The sequence below is a fragment of the Myotis daubentonii genome, chromosome 13 (assembly GCF_963259705.1).
Source record: "Myotis daubentonii chromosome 13, mMyoDau2.1, whole genome shotgun sequence".
NCBI classification, from domain to species: Eukaryota; Metazoa; Chordata; class Mammalia; order Chiroptera; family Vespertilionidae; genus Myotis; species Myotis daubentonii.
In genome coordinates this window covers 53,262,138-53,282,655 of record NC_081852.1, presented here as the reverse complement: position 1 = coordinate 53,282,655, position 20,518 = coordinate 53,262,138, and the positions used below count along the sequence as shown (strand labels likewise).

Here is a 20,518-nt window from a genome sequence, read left to right as displayed (position 1 = left end):
ATGAGAGAGAATCATCATTGACCTTTTGTATATTTTCTTTAGAGAAATGTCTGTTCAACGCCTGTTCTCATTTTTTAAAATTGAGTTGGGTTTTTTTTCTTTGGTGTTTTTTTTTTTGTTTTTTTTTTTTGCTGTTGAATTATATGAGTTATTTACATATTTTGGATATTAACCTCTTGTCAGATATATGGTTTGCAAATATTTTTCCCATTTCTTAGTTGTCTTTTAACTTGCTTTATTTTTTTTAAAAAAGAGATAGAATGTATATTTTATTGTCATTTATAATCTGATGGTAGTTGAGTATATACTGGTAGTTTCTATACCTTATCTATTTTCTTTTTTATAAATAAAAAAAATTACAGGAGCCAATGGCTAGTTAACATTATGAAATTAATTCGTTGATGGTGGCTTCAAGTTATTCCTTATTAGCTCCAGAAAACTCACCCATCTTTTGTACTTTTTAAAAAAACTGGAAGGTTGCCATGCATTTAACTTTATACTCTGCAGCAACATCCTGACAGTCATCCACATATACTTCAAGAATACCACAGTGGAGTACTTTTTAGAGAGGAATGAAGGAAGGGCTTGATCATTGTGCAAGGCCCACGTACGTGGTGGAAAAGTCAACTATTACAAGTTTACCTCCTGCACTGGTCAAGGCTTCCTGAACAGCATCCTTCCGCTGGATCTGCTGCACCATCTTGGTGCCTTAGATCTGACCAGAGACTGTCAGAAGCGATAGAATTGAATGAAATGTGGCAGAATGAGCTTCTTGGTTTTTTTTAAATAGTTGCTTTTGCTGTGCAGATGCTTTTCAGTTCGATGTAGTATCACTTGTTTATTTTGTTGTTGTTGCTTGTGCTTTAGTTGTTATAGCCAAAAATTATTACCAAGACTCATGTCAAGAAGCTTTATTTTTACGTTTTCCTCTAGGAGTTTCAAGGTTTCAGATCTTACATTTAAGGTTTTTATCCATTTTGAGTTAATTTTTGTCATTGGTGAAAGACAGGGGTCCAGTTTCATTCTTTTATATGTGAGTATCCAATTAGCCCAGAATCATTTATTAGAGACCTTTTTTTTTCTTCATTGAGTATTCTTGGCTTCTTTTTCAAATGTTAGTTTACTATATACGCTTGGGTTTATTTCTGGACTCTCATTCTCTTCCACTAGTGTATTTCTCTGTTTTTATGCAAATACCATACTGTTTTAATTACTATAGTTTGATACTATAGCTTGAAATCAGGAAGTGTGATACCTCCTGCTTTGATATTGGTTTTTTTAGGATTTCTTTGACTATGTGGGGTCTTTTGTAATTCTATATAAATTTGAAAAAAAAATTTCTTTTACTTCCATTAAGAATTCCATTAGAATCTGAATAGGGAGTACATTGAACATTCAGATGGTTTTGGTAGTATTGACATTTTAACAATATTAATTATTCTAATCTATGAACATGGGATACCTTTTTATTTTTTGGTTACTTTGATTTCTTTCATCATTGTCTAATAGTTTTTACAGTAGAGATCTTTCAACCCCTTAGTTCAATTTCTTTCAAAGTATTTTATTGTTTTTGGTGCTATCATAAATGAGATCTATTCATTTCCTTTTCAGAGAATTGGTTGTAGTGTATAGAAGTACTACTAATATTTTTATGGTCATTTTGTATCATGCAATTTTATTGAATTCATTGATTTGATCTAACCTTTTTTGTTTGGTCTTTAGGATTTTCTTTATATATAAGTATGTAATCTGAAAATAGAGATAATTATTTCTTCCTTTCCATTTGTTATATATTTTATTTCTTTTGTGTGCCTGATTTCTCCAGCTAGGATTTCCAGTAAATGCTCAATAGGAGTGTTAAGAGTGACATCTTCTCTAATCTTAACTCCATCCTACTCTCAATTAAATGATCAAGCTTTGTCTTTAATCAGAAATCAGTAGTGCCTTCCTAAAAGCTATATACAAATAAGTATATTCCTAAGGCATATTTTCCATGGCAATTATTCCTTAGACCATGATCCCTGCTGGTTATGTAAGATTTGGTCTATGTGACTCTGAGCCTTTAAAGACCAGGAATGTCCTTGTTCTTTGGTGCTAAAACAGCACTGTGGAATCAAAATAAGAAACATATACTTCCAAAGGAAGGGGCTACCAACACTGACATTCAGGTGTGATTTCCTGTGCTTAGACTTGCTCCTTACTTGGTGCCTTTGGTAGGAATTCCTAGAAGCACAGCAGGAGACATACTTTCTCTGCAAGTGATTTTTGAGTGAGTTCTCTCAGATATGGTCTTTAATTTTTTTATTTTTAAATTAAATTTATTAGGGGAAGGTATGGTTTCTCCTGGAGCAAGGGAAACAGAAGAGGAATTCGGAAGAGCCTGGACAAGGGTGTGTGAGACCTAGCTTCAGAATGATGATGGTATAGGGGCTTCTGGAGCATGAGTAGCACCCCAGAGTTGCCTCAGGGGGATATAAGGGGGCCAGCCTTTAAAACTCCATGTTATTCAGTCATTGGCTGCAGGCTTCTCCCATTCCTTCCTGGGGGACTGCGCCTTGAGTAAACTCCAAGGCATCTCCAGGGAAGTTGTTCCAGTTAATGAGGATCATTCTTTAAAAAAGGGTGGCAGCTGACATTCACATTTGGGGGCTGGGAGGAGGTGAGTGTACCAGCCCAAAAAAGGGATCAGGGTAAGGTACCAACAACTTCTGCTATCATTATGGTTTATCATAAATGTGTGGATGCTGAGGATAGTCATTTGGTTGCAGAGTCACATTGACAGTGGACTAATTTTGAACACACACACACACACATACATACACACACATTTGTGGCTATACTCCCACTGTAGGAGATTGTGTGTGGGTTGCCTTCCTCACTATGGTACATGATTAGTAGCATTGTATATAAATTATTAATTCACCAGGAATAATGAAATTATTTCCATAATGCAACGAGAGTGTTTTAATCCTTGGAATTCTAGTAAGGCATCACAATGATTTTCATAGTACCTATACCTTCTTTTTTTTTTTTACATTATTTTGGGACAACCTGTATATAGAGCAAATATAGTTTTTATTTTTAATCCTCACCTGAGGATATTTTTCCACTTATTTTTAGAGAGAGTGGATGGGAGGGAGGAGGAGGAGAGATAGAGAAACATCGATGTCAGAGAGACACATCGGGGGCTGGGAAACCTGCAACCAAGGTACTTGCCTTTAACCTGGAATTGAACCCACAGCCTTTCGGTCTTTGGCTCAGTGCTCTAACCACTGCACACCTGGCCAGGGCCACAATAGCCATATCTTTTAAAGAAATGTTAGGTTGAAATTTACTGTTTAAAGTCAAAGTGACTATAAGGGTTATAATGGGCCCTAGCTCGTACTCTATATGTTGTCACAGGCATTTTTGAGCAGACAATGAAAAGAAGGACAGCCCATAGTTCTTAGCTAAGACTAGCTCCACTTAATTAACGGGAATGCATCATTGTGTAGAACGGCAGCTCCTAAGGAGAACCGATGAAACATCTTTCATTTATAGGGAAAGGTAAAACTAGGTCATAATGGAAGCATAGCTAGGAAATAGCAATGGAACTTTCTGATACTTCTAAACTGACCCATTCCAGACTTAGGGGCATATATCCTTTCTGGCTGTTTCTTCCTGTGTCAGTGGAAACATCCAGAGACCTTCTTTAGCAGATTATGTAGGTTTTTAAAACAGTGTTCATCATTAGGTGGTAGTGTCTGCAATAGAGCAATGTGGGCAGGAGATTAGGGCATGACGACCAATCTCAGCTGGTTTGGGGTTGGAGGCAGGTTGTGAATTGCTTATGAGATAAGCTGCAGTCCTTTGTAACTACTGTGGGGAAGGGGAGGCTGTTCTGGTCTTTCTAAATTAGAAAGGAGCTCAAGTGACATAAGGAAGGTTATTGCTTTTCATTTACAAACTGGAGGCTGGGTGCATGACATTCATGCACTGCGGGGGGGGGGGTGCGGGGGGGTGATGCCCTCAGCCTGGCCTGTGCCCTTTCACAGTCTGGGAGCCCTCAAAGGATGTCTGACTGATGGCCTAAGCCACAGTCGAACATCCTTAGCGCTGCTGTGGAGGCGGGCCACTGCATTTGCCAGCCACCAGCTAGGCTTGTGGCTGAGTGACGTTCCCCCTGTGGGAGTGCACTGACCACCAGGGGGCAGCTCCTGCATTGAGTGTCTGCCTTCTGGTGGTCAGTGTGCATCATAGTGACCGGTCGTTCTGAATTTCAGTTGATTTTCATATTACCCTTTTATTATATAGGATAGTTACAACAAAGAATGAAAGCCTGGGTTTTCTAATTAAGTAAGTGGCAAGGAATCTTTGGAGCAGCTGACAGCTGAGGCATCATTATTGTGTTCATGTGCAAAGGATGAAACTTAAGTAGATGAATGTTTATTTTTATAAAGGCAACATATTCCTACCATCCTGTACTTAAAACCAACTGCCTCAAAATAAAGTCTTTTACGAGATTACAGAGGCAAGCCAGGACTGAACCGGCCCGTATGTGCTCACACCTTTTAGGTAAATGACTTTATTTCTCCCCCCCTATAAATGCTGGGCATAGCCAATGTGAGAAGAGCATATTGATGCTAATGTTCCAGTGAAGAGATGGACTTGAAATGGGCAGGCTGCAGGCACTTGCTGGCTTTAAGCTTGATCATTAATCATGTACAGTCATGATTGGCATCCCAACCTCAATCCAAGAGAAAACATATTTCTTTCCTTTTACTTTCTACAATGAACTTGCATTACTTTTTTTTTTTTTTAAATTAAATTAATTGAGGCAACATTGGTAAATAACATTATACAAATTTCACGTACATCACATTATAATTTGATATGTTTATACTCTCTTGAGTGCACACCACCCAAAGTCTAGTTTTCTGCTGGTACCATATAACTGACCCTCTTGTATAGTGTTTGAGATCAAACAACCTGTTGATGGGAGGCAGATCCAGGACCTCCTGACTCACCTCCTGACTCTCAGGGCTTTCTGCTACACTTGGACACAGAAGACTTGACCCATGGCTATTGCCCAGGAAAAACCAGAGCTGGACAGTAGTTAAAGCAGTAAAAATAGATTTTACTCTGGAACGATTGCAATAGGGGAAAAGTGACCTCAGTCTAGAACTGGGCTCTGTTCTGAACACAGCCTGGGCAAGTGAGAATTTCAGCCACGGAGCAGGTTGGGTGTCAATGGATGGAGAATTACTAAGAGGAAGCATTGGCGTAAGAGAAATTCTGGCTAAACTGACTGGACAGGATTCTTGCTGAAGACATGTGGGGGTGGGGAGATCAGATGTCACCTGCGGGATGGTGGGAAGGGAATCTGATCAGATATCAAACCTGGGGACATGGCAAAACCAACCTGATGTGATTTTGCTAAAACTGGACTCTATAAGGATGGAGATGGAAGCCTAAGTTCAGGCCTTAACTAAAGTTTGGTCAAGGGAGGAATCTGCAACCCATCTCTATAAAGTTCCATAATCATTTTCACATCTTCATCCTGTTGCTTTTACCTATCTCGTTGGGAGAGATAAGAGATACATGTAGAAACTTTGGAAACAGTAAGCCATTATTTAAATATAGCAGATCCTTGAATAACATCCTTTCATTATAATATTGATTAGATGCCCTAGGAACTTAACTCTTGCTTATATTAATTACCATATCGTAAAATTGGTTTCATTTTAAGTCATTTTGCTTCAAGTCACAGAACCTAGTAGGATGTTAAGTGAGGACTTACTGTATAAAGATACTCAAGGATCGATTTCCACAGTACCACGCTGCCTCCCAGACTTTTGAAAAACACCCTTTCTGCCATGTTCATCCCAACAACATTTCTGTCTATAGTTGCTCTTTGTGGAGAGGGTAGAACTTGTTCTTTCTGACGATTTAGAATGGAACTGTTTGAAAACTGTCTTTGCCCTGCTGAGAAGAGGTGTGTCTCTTTATAAAGCCAGGTGTTTATTTAAGGACACATCAAAGACTCCTTTTGAAACACATGCAGGCTTTTGTATTATAAAGAGACAGTGAGAAACATGTTTTCAGCAATCAGCTTTCAATTCTTATTCCAGTGAATAACATATTACAGGAAAACCTGGAAACATTACAATGGACCAACATTTCTCTATGGTTTTCTCTGGCCAGGAGGCCTTGAAGGAGCACCATGTGTGAGCCATGTCTAGCAGAAATAGGTTCAGTCTTGTAGGTTATAGCTTCTATTTCCTTCTTGAGCTGTGAATTAGCCACAGGCTAAAGAGCTCCAACTTCATCCATCAATATCCTTTCAGGGGATGACAGTCAGCTCTAAGCACTGTCTTAGATGCAGTCAAAAGGCAGTGTGGGACCCGAGGAAGAGCAATGGAAAGAAGCAGACTTCTCACTGACTCACTGGGTTTCCCTTTTCCCTTTGGCTGCTAGAGAGCTCAGAGCTAAATATGTGGCTCTGAATTGCCACTACCCAGAGACTTTTCTAATAGGGCTTTTATAATTTGTTTCTTGGGGTGCATTTTAGGTTCCATCTCTGTCCCAACCCTTGCTTTTCTTTCTATCTTTTCTTCTATTTTATTTTACCTTGTGTTTATATAATGTATCCTGCTAAGCTGCCACAAATCCTCTTTGGAACAATATGGGATATATATCACAACTGTGAGTTTGGGCTCTTCCCCGAGGCTGATTAGAACTTTACTGGGATTCATCCTGTCCTAAAATGCAATAAGGCCGTGAGTTTATAAATAAATTAGGCAGATGATTCTAATACAATAGGCAGCCTGAGAATACCACTCTCAAGGCTGGAGAGTATAGAGTGGGCCCAAGGGCAGAAGAACAAAACCAATCTAGAGACAAGAATCATAGAATGTTAGTGCTGGAAGGGAATCTGACAATCTGAGAGTCTTAGCCATTTATTTTACAGATGAGGAAACTGAGGATCAGAGAGAATTGTGTTGATTAAGTTCACAAAACTGATAGTGGCAGTTCTGGATCCTAATTTGTGAATGTGGGAGGACCATCTTCAGCCAAGTGGGCAGGGGTCACTTAGCATAATAATACATCAAAGTTATGCAATGAGAGGTGGTCTTGATTAGTAAGAGAAAGATTTATTTCTTTATAGATTCTACACTAATGGATGTGACTATCCCAGACCAAACTGTGTTTCCCAGGGCTGACTCTTGAAGTGTCAGTGAGAAACAAGACCTACAATTTGTTAAAAGTCAAGAAGCCACTGAATAAAATAGGAGAGCTAAGAACTTTCGACACAGGGGAAAGCTCAATATGACCCTTGGGTGGGGGACTAGTAGAGAAAGGAAGATGGGGGAAGAATCAGGAGAAGGATCTTAGGGCACTCATGTGGGCAGGCTCCCCAGTCCTGGCCCAGAAGAATACCTGGAGGGAGGAAAACAGGAATGTGTGTTTGACCCTCTGTGCTCTGACTTTGTTTTCCATTGGTTATGAATAAGCCTGGAACTTTCTGGGGAAGAGCTGAGCCTGTAAGCCTTTTGATCATTGCAGGACATAGTGGCCAAGATACCGGTTAGTCCACCTTCCTCAGTGACTCTGCTGTGTGCTCCTTGCAGGCACGGCTTGGCTTCTGACAGCCAATCTAATTTGTTGATGCCAAACTTGTTCTTTAGGTCTAACCTCCTTGATATAGTAAATCTCATTAGCTTGGGGTCTTCTGGGCATTTAATTAGTATTCAGGCATATCTCAGAGATATTGTAGGTTTGGTTCCAGACCACGGTACTAAAATGAGTATTGCAATGAAGAGTAGCATACTAAAGTGAGTTGCAATCTTTTTGCTAGTGGAAGAACTTTGTGGAAAAAAAAAAAAAAGCAACGCCTTTACACAATAAAGCAAAGCACAATAGAATGGGGTACTTTTCTATTATATTCCATGAAAACACAGCCCATTAACTGAGAAGACTTTACAGAGAAGATGAGACTTCTGGGGGCCGAAGTGGAATTGGCATACTGATAGAGAGCGCATTATTTTTAGCGTTAATGATTACCACCAACCACCATTCAAAAGCATCTTCCTGTAATTAATACATTTGGAGACAGATTCCTTGGTTCCAGTGACTTTTCAGTAGAAACACCAAATCAACTCTGTCATTTTCCTCCCGAGGAGCAGCAACTCTAATTACTAAGTATTTTGGAGATGAAAAACTACAACTTTTTTGGAATGCAACTGTTAAGATGATTTTGATGAGATTCCAGTGTTGCCTAGCCTACATGACTGGCCTCTCATTGTAGAAACTGGACTAAATTTCCACGCTGGAGTGGAAACAGAAGTCAGAGGTGTGAGAATAAGTCATCTTTTCTGTCAAAGAACAGTTTAGACAGCCACCATTTTGGACTGCGTGACTTGGCAGCTGCCATGTTGGCCACATGGCTTGCAGCTACCCTGGGGGCCTCCATCTTGAAACGGCAAAGGCCAACCCCTCCCTTTGAATTAGCCAATCATGAAAGACTGTTCGCCTGAGCTCCAATCAAGAGTAAGGGACAGGTCACATGTGTCAGAGATTATAAAGCTGAGCAAACCACTTGCTGGGTGTGCACATGCTTCCAGACCATGTGTGCGCACCCTTTTACACAGAAGTACAGATATTTGCCTTGCTGCCTGGCTCCGGAGTATGTTTTGTGTTCTACCAGGACCCCTGAAATGGGGGGGCTCACCTTATTTCTTACAGAGGGAGGAAAGCAGCTTTTGTTAATACAAGGTCTCTATCAAGGAGCAATTGAACATGATGTTGCTGGTACTGCATTGGTTCAGAGAGGAGATTCCCCAGAAAATTTAAGGCATTGCTCACAATCTTCTTTATTTGCATTTTTCATATTTTCAAACCATCGGAGGCCTACTTTGTGATATTGTGGTCAAAGATGTAACTGACCAGTGCTAAGTAGACTGACTTTAGCTCCAAATGTTACCAGCTAGCTCTCTTGGAATCTACAGAATAAATGAACTAATGAAAAATCACACAGAAAGTAGAATTTATCTAATCTCACATTTTTATTTATGTGGGAGATTCTGTGTTTTATTTTTGCATAGAAGATTGTTACCAGCATGAATGATATGACCTAGCTATAGGTTGTCCTAGAAATAAAATCCTCAGTGGTGAGCTACCTGCAGTGCTGGGGTCCAACCCCAGCAGGTCCAGGGGTCCCCAAAGGTGTGGATGGAGTCGGCGAAGAAGGAATGACAGGGAGACAGCGTTCAGTTGATCAGCAGCCTAGCCAGGATCTCTAGACAGGATCTCCAGCCAAGTTCTGGTCTGGATCTCCAGAGAAGTTCTGGTCTGGATCTCCAGCGAAGTTCTGGTTAGGATCTCCAGCCAGGTTCTGTCCAGGTTCTCCAGCCAGGTTCAGTCACCAGGTTCTAGTCAGGTTCTCTTGCCATGTTCTATAGTCAGGTTCAGTCCAGGATATTTTGCCATGTTCTCTCGCTAGGTTCTGTCTCTAGGTTCTGTTGCCAGTTTCTGTCCAGGATCTATTGCCATGTTCTCTCCAGCGAAGTTCTTCTGTCTCTAGAGAACGTTCTGTGTAGGTTCTGTGTTCTTAGTTCTGTGTTCTAAGTTCTGTGTTGTTACATCTGTATTTATACCAGTTGATTCAATCCTAACAATCTCTATTACAAAGGTTAGGGCGTTTCTTATCTCCATTCCAGGGAGTAAAGATTATGTAGCTTAAGCATGATTGTTCGTAGTTAAAGTGATTAATTACCCGCCTGGCACTTAGTTAAGGAGTTTCATCCCCTCCCTAACTTCAGGGAAAAATCCCTACCTGGGGAAACAACCTTTCTCGGAGAGGTGACCTTGGTTAAAACACACAGCGCTAAGGGGAGCAAACATATTAAGAACCGTATGCTATATATGCCAGGTCCCTTGAAACAGCAAGGATGGACCGGCTCCCGGCACTGCAGAAAGAGAGCACCCACCTTATTGGTCTTTGACTGGGGCCCTTTGCAGAAAGCAGGTGACTATAGGGATGTTCATGGAGCAGCTTCAGAAATGTGGCGTGAACCAATGCCCTTGCTCAGGTGCACCTGGACAGGTGTACTTGGAAAGCATCTGGGGGATGCTAATTCCTTAGGGCAGTGGTTCTCAACCTGTGGGTCGTGACCCCTTTGGGGGTTGAACGACCCTTTCACAGGGGTCGCCTAAGACCATCCTGCATATCAGATATTTACATTACGATTCATAACAGTAGCAACATTACAGTTATGAAGTAGCAACGAAAATAATTTTATGGTTGGGTCACAACATGAGGAACTGTATTTAAAGGGCCAGAAAGTTGAGAACCACTGCCCTAAGGGTTACTTTTAATTCTGCGGAACCACAGAGATGATTAATGCCATTGGAAATGGAAATGGTTTCATTTGATGCATTTCTGAAGCTTTGTTAGCATCCTGGGTGAACCTTTTAGAATGGTAAAAAGCTCTTAGTGGGAAAACAGAAAAGCCCTTATTATGTTACCTCTACACCTTTCCTCCTTTTCTGTTTCAATTTAGAGATTTAAAATGCCCTCTTGTTTCCACTCCATGGTTGTTTCACTTTTACTCTTGCTAAAAGGAATAGCTGTTTAGAAGGTGAGCAATAAATCAATGGATGATTTCTTTCTTTAAGCACCTGACAGTTTCCCAGCTTAAAAAAGAAGATTTTGAGTATGATTTTACATTTGAGTTAAAGATGTAGGGTGGCTCTGATCTCAATAAGAGAAGAAAATGAATTTGATGTTAGAGCTGCAGAGGGTTTTAGAAATAAGTTAATAAAACTGTTGTTTTTATTGATGAGCAATGTGAGACTCAGAAAGGCAAAATAAATTTTCCAAAGTCATACCGCTAGATGGTCATGGTGCTGGGTTCATTTCTGACCAACCCTTCCTTCCATTCATTGGCTCATGAACATGGATTAAAAATATTCATGGTTGTTTGTCATATCCTCCTTCCTGCCCTCCTTGCCATTCCCTCAGCCTCCGTTGCCTATTCCTGTTTCTATATTTGGTTCTAAATCTCTGTGCCCTAATCTTGCCTCTCTCATTTGGAGCATTCTCTCTGGTCTGGAAAGTTTGATGCTTGCTTTGCCTTCTGATTCTCAGGGCCTGTGTCGCCTCTGATAGGGCCACTGCTCAATTTTAACCTCGTAGATGCTAACCCTGATCTAGAACTCCCAGCTAGCACCCTGGCTGCCATATTCATCTCTAGTCCTGGGTTCCTTCCATTGCCCCATTTGCTGTGGTGGAAGCACACTTGATCGACCACACTAAGGCTTTTCAGCCGACAGACATTTTCCTCTCTCTCCCTCTCAGGTTCTGCCTTTCTTCATGACTTGTCATTTCTTCTTTGGAACTTTGATGTAAAGGGGCTGTGAGCAGGGCTTTCCTGAGAGAAAAATAACATCAAGAGCTGCTAATGTGTTCATGTGTTAAAGTCCCTGCAAATGTACAATTTTAAAGGCCTTCTGAAAATTCCTTTACCCCAAAGAGTGATGTTGGTGACAAAATTTTCAGGCAGTGTGGAAAGTTAGTGAAGAAAATGTGCCTATTCTATTGGAGCCTTCTGGGACCCCTCATTCTTGGCACATTCTTCCCTTACCCTTAGGACCCATGCTCAGCTAAAGAGCTTTGAACTTGAAGTAAGAAGACCTGGATTTGAGTTTTGCCTCTGCCCCTTGCTCCCCGTATATCCTTGGCCAAGTCTCTAAGCCCCTCTGAGTGTTCATTTTCCTATTTGTGAAATGGAGGTAAAAGTACCTGCTTTTTGCCTCCTGGAAGACTGATGGACAAGATAAAATAGATCTAATTCCTTCATCAATTGACTCCCAAGACCCTGAGCTCTGGTTTCTTCTCCTTGTCTGGCCACTCTTTTTTATTTTATTTATTTATTTTTAAATATATTTTATTGATTTTTTACAGAGAGGAAAGGAGAGGGATAGAGAGTTAGAAACATCAATGAGAGAGAAACATCGACCAGCTGCCTCTTGCACACCTCCTACTGGGGATGTGCCCGCAACCAAGGTACATACCCTTGACCGGAATCGAACCTGGAACCTTTCAGTCCGCAGGCCGACGCTCTATCCACTGAGCCAAATGGTTTGGCCTCTGGCCACTCTTTTGTCTGAGTTCTCTTTTTCCCAATAATCAATACTCACGAGTGGCTGAAATCATACAAAGAAGTCAGCCACCTGAAGATCTGGGGCAGTGTTCCGGGAAGAGGGAACGGCAAGTGTAAAGACTGTAACATAGGGCAAAGCTTGGCATGAGCATCAACATGAACAATGTGAATGAATAGTATAAGTGATACAGAAAATGGCAGGACATAAGGTTAGAGGCATGCGGGAGCCAATCGTGGAGGATGTTGGAGGTGATGGGGAAGATCTAGATTTTATCATAAAAATAATGGGAAGTCTAATGAGGGGAGTGATCGACTGTAATTTAAGTTCTAGAAAGATATCCTTTAGCTTTTGTTTCTACTTGGTGAGATCACACTTACCTTTCAAGTTCATCTTTAGAACTCATTTCTCTCAGCGCTCACATCCTCTCAGATTCCCAGGAGATTTTGTTTAAGCCTCTCTTGTAGCCTATATTAGTCAGGGTTCTCCAGAGAAATAGAACAAATAGGTTATCATATTATAGGAACTGGCTCATGTTATTATGGAGACTGAGTAGTCTTAAAATCAGTCCGTAAGCTGGGGAACCAGGAAAGCCGGTGGTAGAATTTAATCCAAGTCTGAAGGCCTGAGAACCAGGATTGCTGCTGTCCAAAACAGGAGAGGCAGAGAGGGAATTTGCCTTTCCTCTGCCTTTTTGTTCTATTTGGGCCTTCAATGGATGGATGGATGCGCACCCACATTGGTGAGGGTGATCTTTACTCTACCAATTCAAACGCTAATCTCTTCTGAAAACACCCTCTCAGACACACCCAGAAATAATGTCCCACCAGCTATCTGGGTATCCCTTAGTTCAGTCAAGTTGCACATAAAATTAACCACCACACAGTCCTTAACGATACTGCCTGGTAATATTATGTCTGACTCCTTGTGATGCTGAATATTCAGATCCTTGAGAGCAGATGGCATTTAAGATCCCCTAGAAGAACAGGTAGAATTAGGAGGTGAGAGCAGTGACTTTTCTCTTCATCCTTTTTCTCCAGAGCCCAACATATAGGAGGACTCAGGAAATGTGTCCTAGCTGAAGAGAGAATTCATCCCATGGTGCTTTGTAAACCAGAAAATCTATACTCCGGTTGAAGATCAAAAACATTCAGAGAAGTCTCATGCATGCCAGTAAGTGAGTTATCTTTGACTTTTTTTCCTATGAGGACAAAATCAATGGTACAATTAAGGTTATTATTCATTTAGCAAACATTCATTAGAACACCTGCTATCTCTCTTCTCAGCAACACAAAGATGAGTGATTAATCTGTTACCTTTTTCCCCGCTCAATTCCAGGACCTCACTCAATTGGAGAATCTACATTTTAGGGTTGTAAATAAGTTTAAACCAAATATAATGGGATATATAAAAATCCAAGTTCCTTAAGATAAGCTCTCCCCCTCGCCCCCCCCCCCCCCCACCATTTGACTAATCTGAGGACAGCAAGGTCAAATAAAATTGTATTATAAAATTCTTGGTTCCATGAAAAATTTAGTGATTACTGATAAAAATTTAGAGTAATTGGTATAAAAGAGATACTTATGTCTTAGTTCATTGCCTAATCAATGCATGAAGATTTATCATAGTATCCAGATACAAACTCTTCATGTTCAAACTCAAAAACTATTTCTTCATGTTCCTTACAGCCAAATGAACCATGTCTGGCAAATTTCATAAACTCCCACTGAGAGAGAACGTTAAATGTGGTTATTATTCACAATGTATGGTTCTTTAAAACCTGATTGTATTGAAACAATATGGACCTTCTTTCTGGCTATTGCAGCTCTCTAATTCTACCTATTTGATGCTAGTTATACAATTACTCATAATGTTGTCTGAGTATTGGCTTCCAATGATTCTCTTTGAGATGACTATTATGTTTTATTGATGGTCACAATCAAGTCTTTCCTAGAGTTTCCAGGAAAAATGTGAATAATAATTAATTTCCTAGTCATGTAGAGCTCTCTTTTCAAAATTATTATAGCGTATTCATGGAACAACACAAACTTTAAATTAGGCCTTTTCTTGAACTGTTTAGACTGTAATCACTGCATTCTTAGAATGTGATCTCTTTCAATGCCATCCATGTCCCAGCCTTTCTCACACTTCCACTAGTGGGGAGGACAGATGAGGGACTGTTGCTGGAATGGTCCCACTCATGTAAGAACTGACTACAGTGGGGCCTTGACTTACGAGTGTCCCTAATGAGTTTTTCGAGATATGAGCCATCTCTCGGCTGATATTTTGCTTTGAGTTGCGAGCTAAAATTCGGGTTACGAGCCAGCTTCAGATACCCTACTACTAGTTGGCGCAGCGAATGTCACAGTGAACACCACAACATCAGCCCAGCATTCAATTCATTGTAATGGTGAAAATTGATTTGACATATGAGTAATTTGAGTTACGAGCTCTGTCACAGAATGAATTAAACTCGTAAATCCAGGCCCCACTGTATTTCCTGTCTTGCATGACTTTATACTGGTCAAAGAGGGTACAACACCAACCCATCTATCAAAGGCAAAAGAGAACATCAGTTGGAGAGGTATCTAGAACTTGTGGTGTAAAGGTTTCAAAAGCCCTCAGAGTGAATAGGCACAATCATTCCTAGTAGACTACCTGTCATGAGTCATGGGGCCTGCAGAGATGGTAGGGAGAATGCCCTGGGTACCAGCAGTAAGGGGTACTAATGATAAAGGACACCTGCCGGCATCCTCACTACCCTTGGGTGCGGGTGCTGTAGACTGGAGGAAGCACCACTGTTGGGACAGGAGTAATCAACACTCATTGGGCCCAGAACCCTAAACGTATCTTTTGCTAATGTGAGTGAGTTACCCCAAATAAGCATGTCAGCACAATTCCAATAGCCCAATTTTATGTCATCTCATGAAAAGCTATCATGATCTGCTTTTCAGTCCTTCTGCAACTAGAATCCAGCCCCAGATGCTGGGATGACCCTATAGAGGTAAGTTACATAGTTCCTTAGGGTATCTGGTCAGCCCCATAAGAGGGTGAAGAGTCCAAGAGAACTTGAAGTGGGATAACTGGGGCCCACGTGGATCTCAGTTTGAGCACATGGATACTAGTTTGGGCCAGGTCTCCCTGCCTGGCCTGGCTTTCTGGGTCTTAGGTCAGGGGCAGGACTACCTTGATAATATGTGGAGAACTCTGCTTTCTGGGGAGGAAGAACTTCTCCATACTCAAAAAATATCTTATGAATGTTTGCTGAGAAAGATGATGCTAAATTATGTTTAATATATAATTGCTGCAAATCTCCTAAGAAGCAGACATTTTTGCCAGCTGTTGGCAATACAAGGATGACAACGGCAGGTTCCCTGGTCCCAAGTAGTTAATATTCCAGTGGAGGAAGCAGACACATGAACAAGCCATTTCAATGTGATGTAGTGGGTGCTTTAACAGAGGTAAGGGTGGGGTAATAGGAGAACTTAGCTCAGTTTGGGGGCTGGGCTTAGGGAACAGTGAAGATTGCATAGGATGCATCCAGAGGAAGACATATTGTGCTGTGGGTACCTTTTTCTCCACTGTCAAATGCAGATACTTAGCAAAGCTGGATCATACATTGTGAGGAAGCAGTGGAGAGAGATGAGGTAGGAGGGGAGTGCGGGGGGGGGGTGGTTGTGGAGGGTAGTGATTGCCACACCAACAGCTTCATTGCACCTTAGTCAATAGGAGCCTCAGACAATAAGAAGTCGTTGAACAGTTTGATTGACTAGGGTGACGGGATGGGATGTGCATTTCATATGGATGGAATGGGGAGCTCTGTAAGAAGGGGTTTGAAGGGGACAGTCTGGAAGTAGAGAGAGACTGGTTAGAAGACACATGTAAAGTCCAGGTGAGAAATGGTTACCTGAATCAGAGCTGTTGGTGAGAAGAGAGTTTGAAAGGGTTTGAGGAATTTTGTGGAGGCAAACCCTTCAAGGCTCAGTGTATGGCTGGCTGGGTGGTGAGGGAGAGGAGAGGAAATGGTTTAGACTCAGGGGACTAGTGCTTAGCTTAGGAGGGTTTGTGGTGCCTGCAGGAAACACAGCAATAGAAGCTGTTTCTCTAGGGGCTTCAAACCTGTGGTATTGGAAGTGCCCATAGCACTTTGAATTGGTTTCTAAATAGATTTTCAAACGCTGTGGCTTTGGGGCAGGGATGGTAATTCTAAAGGTTCAATTCTTTGATTTCCATGGCTCTCTCAAACTCACTTGCTAGTGAGGAAATTAAAAGTGAGAAATCCATTTCCTGAGAGGATTTTTCCCTCCCATTAAATTCCCCAGCACAAGGGAAAGAAAAATTCTCTTCACAGTTCTTTGTAAACTCTCATCGTGCTATTGGGGCTAAGCCAAGACTAAGGGTTTTCTGTTACTTCATTCCACCGGTGTGAATTTTTTTTCAAATGTTACTGAAGAGGGAATCATAGCGCTAAAGCCAATTTAGGCCCTGAGAGCTCTTCAGTATTTTCATCAGCAAATGGGAACTTCTACTTTGTGCCCAAGACAATGACTGGAAGCATAATGATTTTGCAAGTTGCACCAAGGATGGAATTCCTGATGAAAATGCCAAGGACCCATCCTATGCCCATTGAAATGTTACTCACTTGTTCTTAACAGATCGCATATAACTCATTGTGGAGGGGAAATGAAGTACTCTGGGCTCCGGCAACAGCATCAAAAGAAAAAATCATCTTTTTTAAAAAAATATATATTTTATTGATTTTTTACAGAGAGGAAGGGAGAGAGATAGAGACTTAGAAACATCGATGAGAGAGAAACATCGATCAGCTGCCTCCTGCACATCTCCCACCGGGGATGTGCCCGCAACCCAGGTACATGCCCCTGACCGGAATCGAACCTGGGACCTTTCAGTCCGCAGGCCGACGCTCTATCCACTGAGTCAAACCGGTTTCGGCGAAAAAATCATATTTAATTAAAAAAAATTATAAGTATGAAAGAGGATGGTTTTACTAAAATCACATGAAAAATTTCTGTTTTTAAATAAACCTGAAAAAGGAACATTTGCTACTACAGCAGTAGAGACAGAGAATGTAAAACCTGTTAGAGAGAAAAGGGTACGTGGTAAATCAAAACTCAGGAAGACACAATAGATAATGTTTCCCCTGTTAAGCATGCAGTAACCACACTAAGGTGCTGTGTTAGTTACTGAGGAGTCATGAGCAGCCGCCCTGGGATGGACGCCCTCCCCATCATCTGCAAAGTGGCCCTTTGTCATGGTTGCAGCCATTTGTATCTCTCATTCATATCTCTGCCAGTTTTATTTTACATTTGGTTGTTTATAATTTTTGTTAACGTGTAAGAGCTCTTTTTATATTAGGAATATTAACTCCTTGATTGTATATGAATATATGTATATATGTATATATATATGTGTACATATACATATATATATTCATATACATAAATATCCTCTTCTACCCTTTCAAGTTTTTATGTCATTTGTAGGCAAGAATTTATTTTGTTATGTATGGATAGTAAAATATGACATGTCAGTTTTTTCTTTTATGTCTTTCTGTGCTTTTATAACACATCCAAGTATTAGACAATCATTTTCCTGTAGTGTCTCCTAGGATTTTTGTAGATCTTCCTTTATCCAGTTAGGTTTTTAAAAATAATCCTTTTATTGATATTTAGCTCACATACAAAAAATGCACATAAGTGGAAGTTCTATGAATTTTTCTAGTTAGCTTTCTTCCAGTTTTTAAAAGATACCTTTTTTTAAAAAATTAACAAATGTACAATACACGTGTAATTTATTCATTAAAGTGTACCATTCAGCAGTTTAATACATGTATAGGGTTGTGCAACTGTGACTACAATCACTTCTAGAAGATTTTCATCACTCCAAAGAGAGACTCCTTACCCCTTAGCAGTCACTGTCCATTTCCTACTAACTCCTCAGCTCCTGGCAACAATGAATCTATTTCTGTCTCTAGAGAATTGCCTACTCACTCCAGTTAGCTTTTTCATCCACCTGGAATTCATCTTTGTGTATGTTGTAGAGCTCTAACTTTGATTTCCTCAAATGGAAAAAAATTGTCAATAATAGTCTAATTGAGTGAATGAATTAAATAGCCTATAGAGGTACAGGAATTCACAGGAAGCAAGAGCGATCACTTATGAGTCCAAGAAGGCTACATGGAGCAGATGGAGTTGAAACATGAGCGCGATTTGGAAAGATTGAAGAGAGGAGGAGAGAGGAGGAGTGGCCAGAGGAAAGATGCAGAAAATCCACCATGAGCTCAGAATCCGTCATGGAGATCGGTCTCCGAAACAATTAATATGTGTAAGAAGTAATGACCTGTGAGGATGAAATAGATAGCCTGGGCTGTGCAAGTCCTTAACCACTATTCTGAGGATTTTGCACTCACAGAATAATGTGAAGATTTTACAATGGAAGTGAAGTAGGGATGTACTATAGAACATGAGGAAGGTTTGAACTTTCTCTGTATAGATGAAGAACCAACAGCAGTCTCAGCCTCTCTTGGTATGGCCCTTGCTGGTTGAGAAAACTTATTTCCTGTATCTTCATCCCTTTGTTCCTAATTTGTATTTGGGGGAGAGGGAGGACAGGCTCCTGCTAGTTCTGAGATTCAGAGATTCCAGGCATGGGAGGGAAGTTGCCTATTGAATGGCAGACTAGGAAACAATAGTTACAGCTAACACTGGTCAAACACTGATTCTGTGCCAGGTCGGTTCCAAACATTTCACATATCTTCATACTAAGGTGCATCCCCTAATCAATTCTAAAAGTTAGTCGCTGTTGTCATCAGCCCCTTCTACTAATGAGGGAACCAAGACCCAGAAGTTCTGAGCCTTGGCCACAGACAGTCAGCTGGTAAGGGTGAAGCCAGAGTAGGAACACAGTGGGTCTGCTCTCAGCTCATTCTTCACCACCAGGTGAGACTGCCTCTCTCCGCCCTCCAGATGTGGTGATGCCCAGCCACAGAAGGCTTTCATGTTCCCGAGTAGCTATGCAACCTCATCATGTCTTCCTGATAATGGATATAAGGCATCACTTACAATGTGGGGGCAAAAACTCACGACTTGTTGGTTTGGGTTTTATTCATTACAACTGCTCTCTTACAAAACAGGCAAAGTTCACCGAATGCTTGATCACCTTGTCATGTCCTTGTTCCCGTTTGCCAGAGCAACTGAGAATATTCCAGACGGAGGTTGCTCCTTCAGCCCTGGTGCTGGGGGAAAAATGACAACAATGAGCAAAGGCAGCTGGCTCAGGACCGACACCCAGTGAGAGTTGCTTTAAACTACTGAGCTTTTTTTGTTTTTTTGTTATTGTAACATAACATTGCCTTTCCTGACTAATACACCTTCTGAGCTTTTGCTTCGACACTAAGTTGACCAAAGTCCTCGGCTTAGTGATTCTGCTGTATTCCAATGGTGTAAGTCATCTAGCGAGTGTTCTCTTGTACTGCTTTTAATCTGCCTATTTGTTTTACATGCAAATTGATGAGGGTCCAAGAGTAAATCTTGACTATCCGTGTGAGTCTTTTTTTGAAATGTATTAGTGCTTAGGGACCTTTTTCTATTTCTGTTTAACTTTCTAACTGGATTGATGACTGATTTGCTGCAAGTCTACAAGCTCGTGGGACACCCTGAGTCAGAATCACACAGCCAAACCTGCATTCCTGATCCCCCCCAAACTTCACAATATATATCAGTTTTAACCTGCTACACTTTTGGAATATTTTGTTACACAGCAAGAGATAATAGACCTCCTGAAAACTGCTTCAGTGAATGGAAATTTACCGTAAGACATCTAGGGAATCTTATAGAACCTAATTTCAAGAAATAGTAAAGTCTCCTCAAAAATGGCAAGTTATTACTTTGCAAACTCAGTCAGCCACACTCTCTGGCTCTTTGGAGTGGCATGGTCTTATATGGCTGCTATGTACCATTTCCCAGCTCTCATCCTTACATTGATTTCTCTGTGTTCATTCTTCTCAAGAACATCGGTTTTTTCGTGGTGTGGGATTACTATAGAGATATAGCTGCCCTGATTCCATGTGTTCTTAATCCAGGGTCCGACACAGTCAAACTCATTTTCTGGGCTCCATGATCCTGTCTTAGAAGAAACTCTCATCAGGCCAGACTGTCCATCATGACAATCAGCTGTGACCAGGGGCCAGGTCACAAGGCACTGGGATGTCCTTTGCCCAGGCTGAGAAATGGGCAGATGATATTGGAACAGGAAAATGCAGGACAGGCAAATTGATGATCATTTGCCTCGTGTACTGATACATTCTTTATTGGCAACAGTGAAATATATTACGACATTGATTCCAATCTTTTGTAAA

General features: G+C 41.0%; 1 pseudogene; it reads right to left on the bottom strand.

Annotated features, from left to right (window-relative positions):
• Positions 1 to 382: 382 nt before the first annotated feature.
• LOC132214666 (thioredoxin-like) lies at positions 383 to 700 on the bottom strand (annotated as a pseudogene).
• Positions 701 to 20,518: the final 19,818 nt, after the last annotated feature.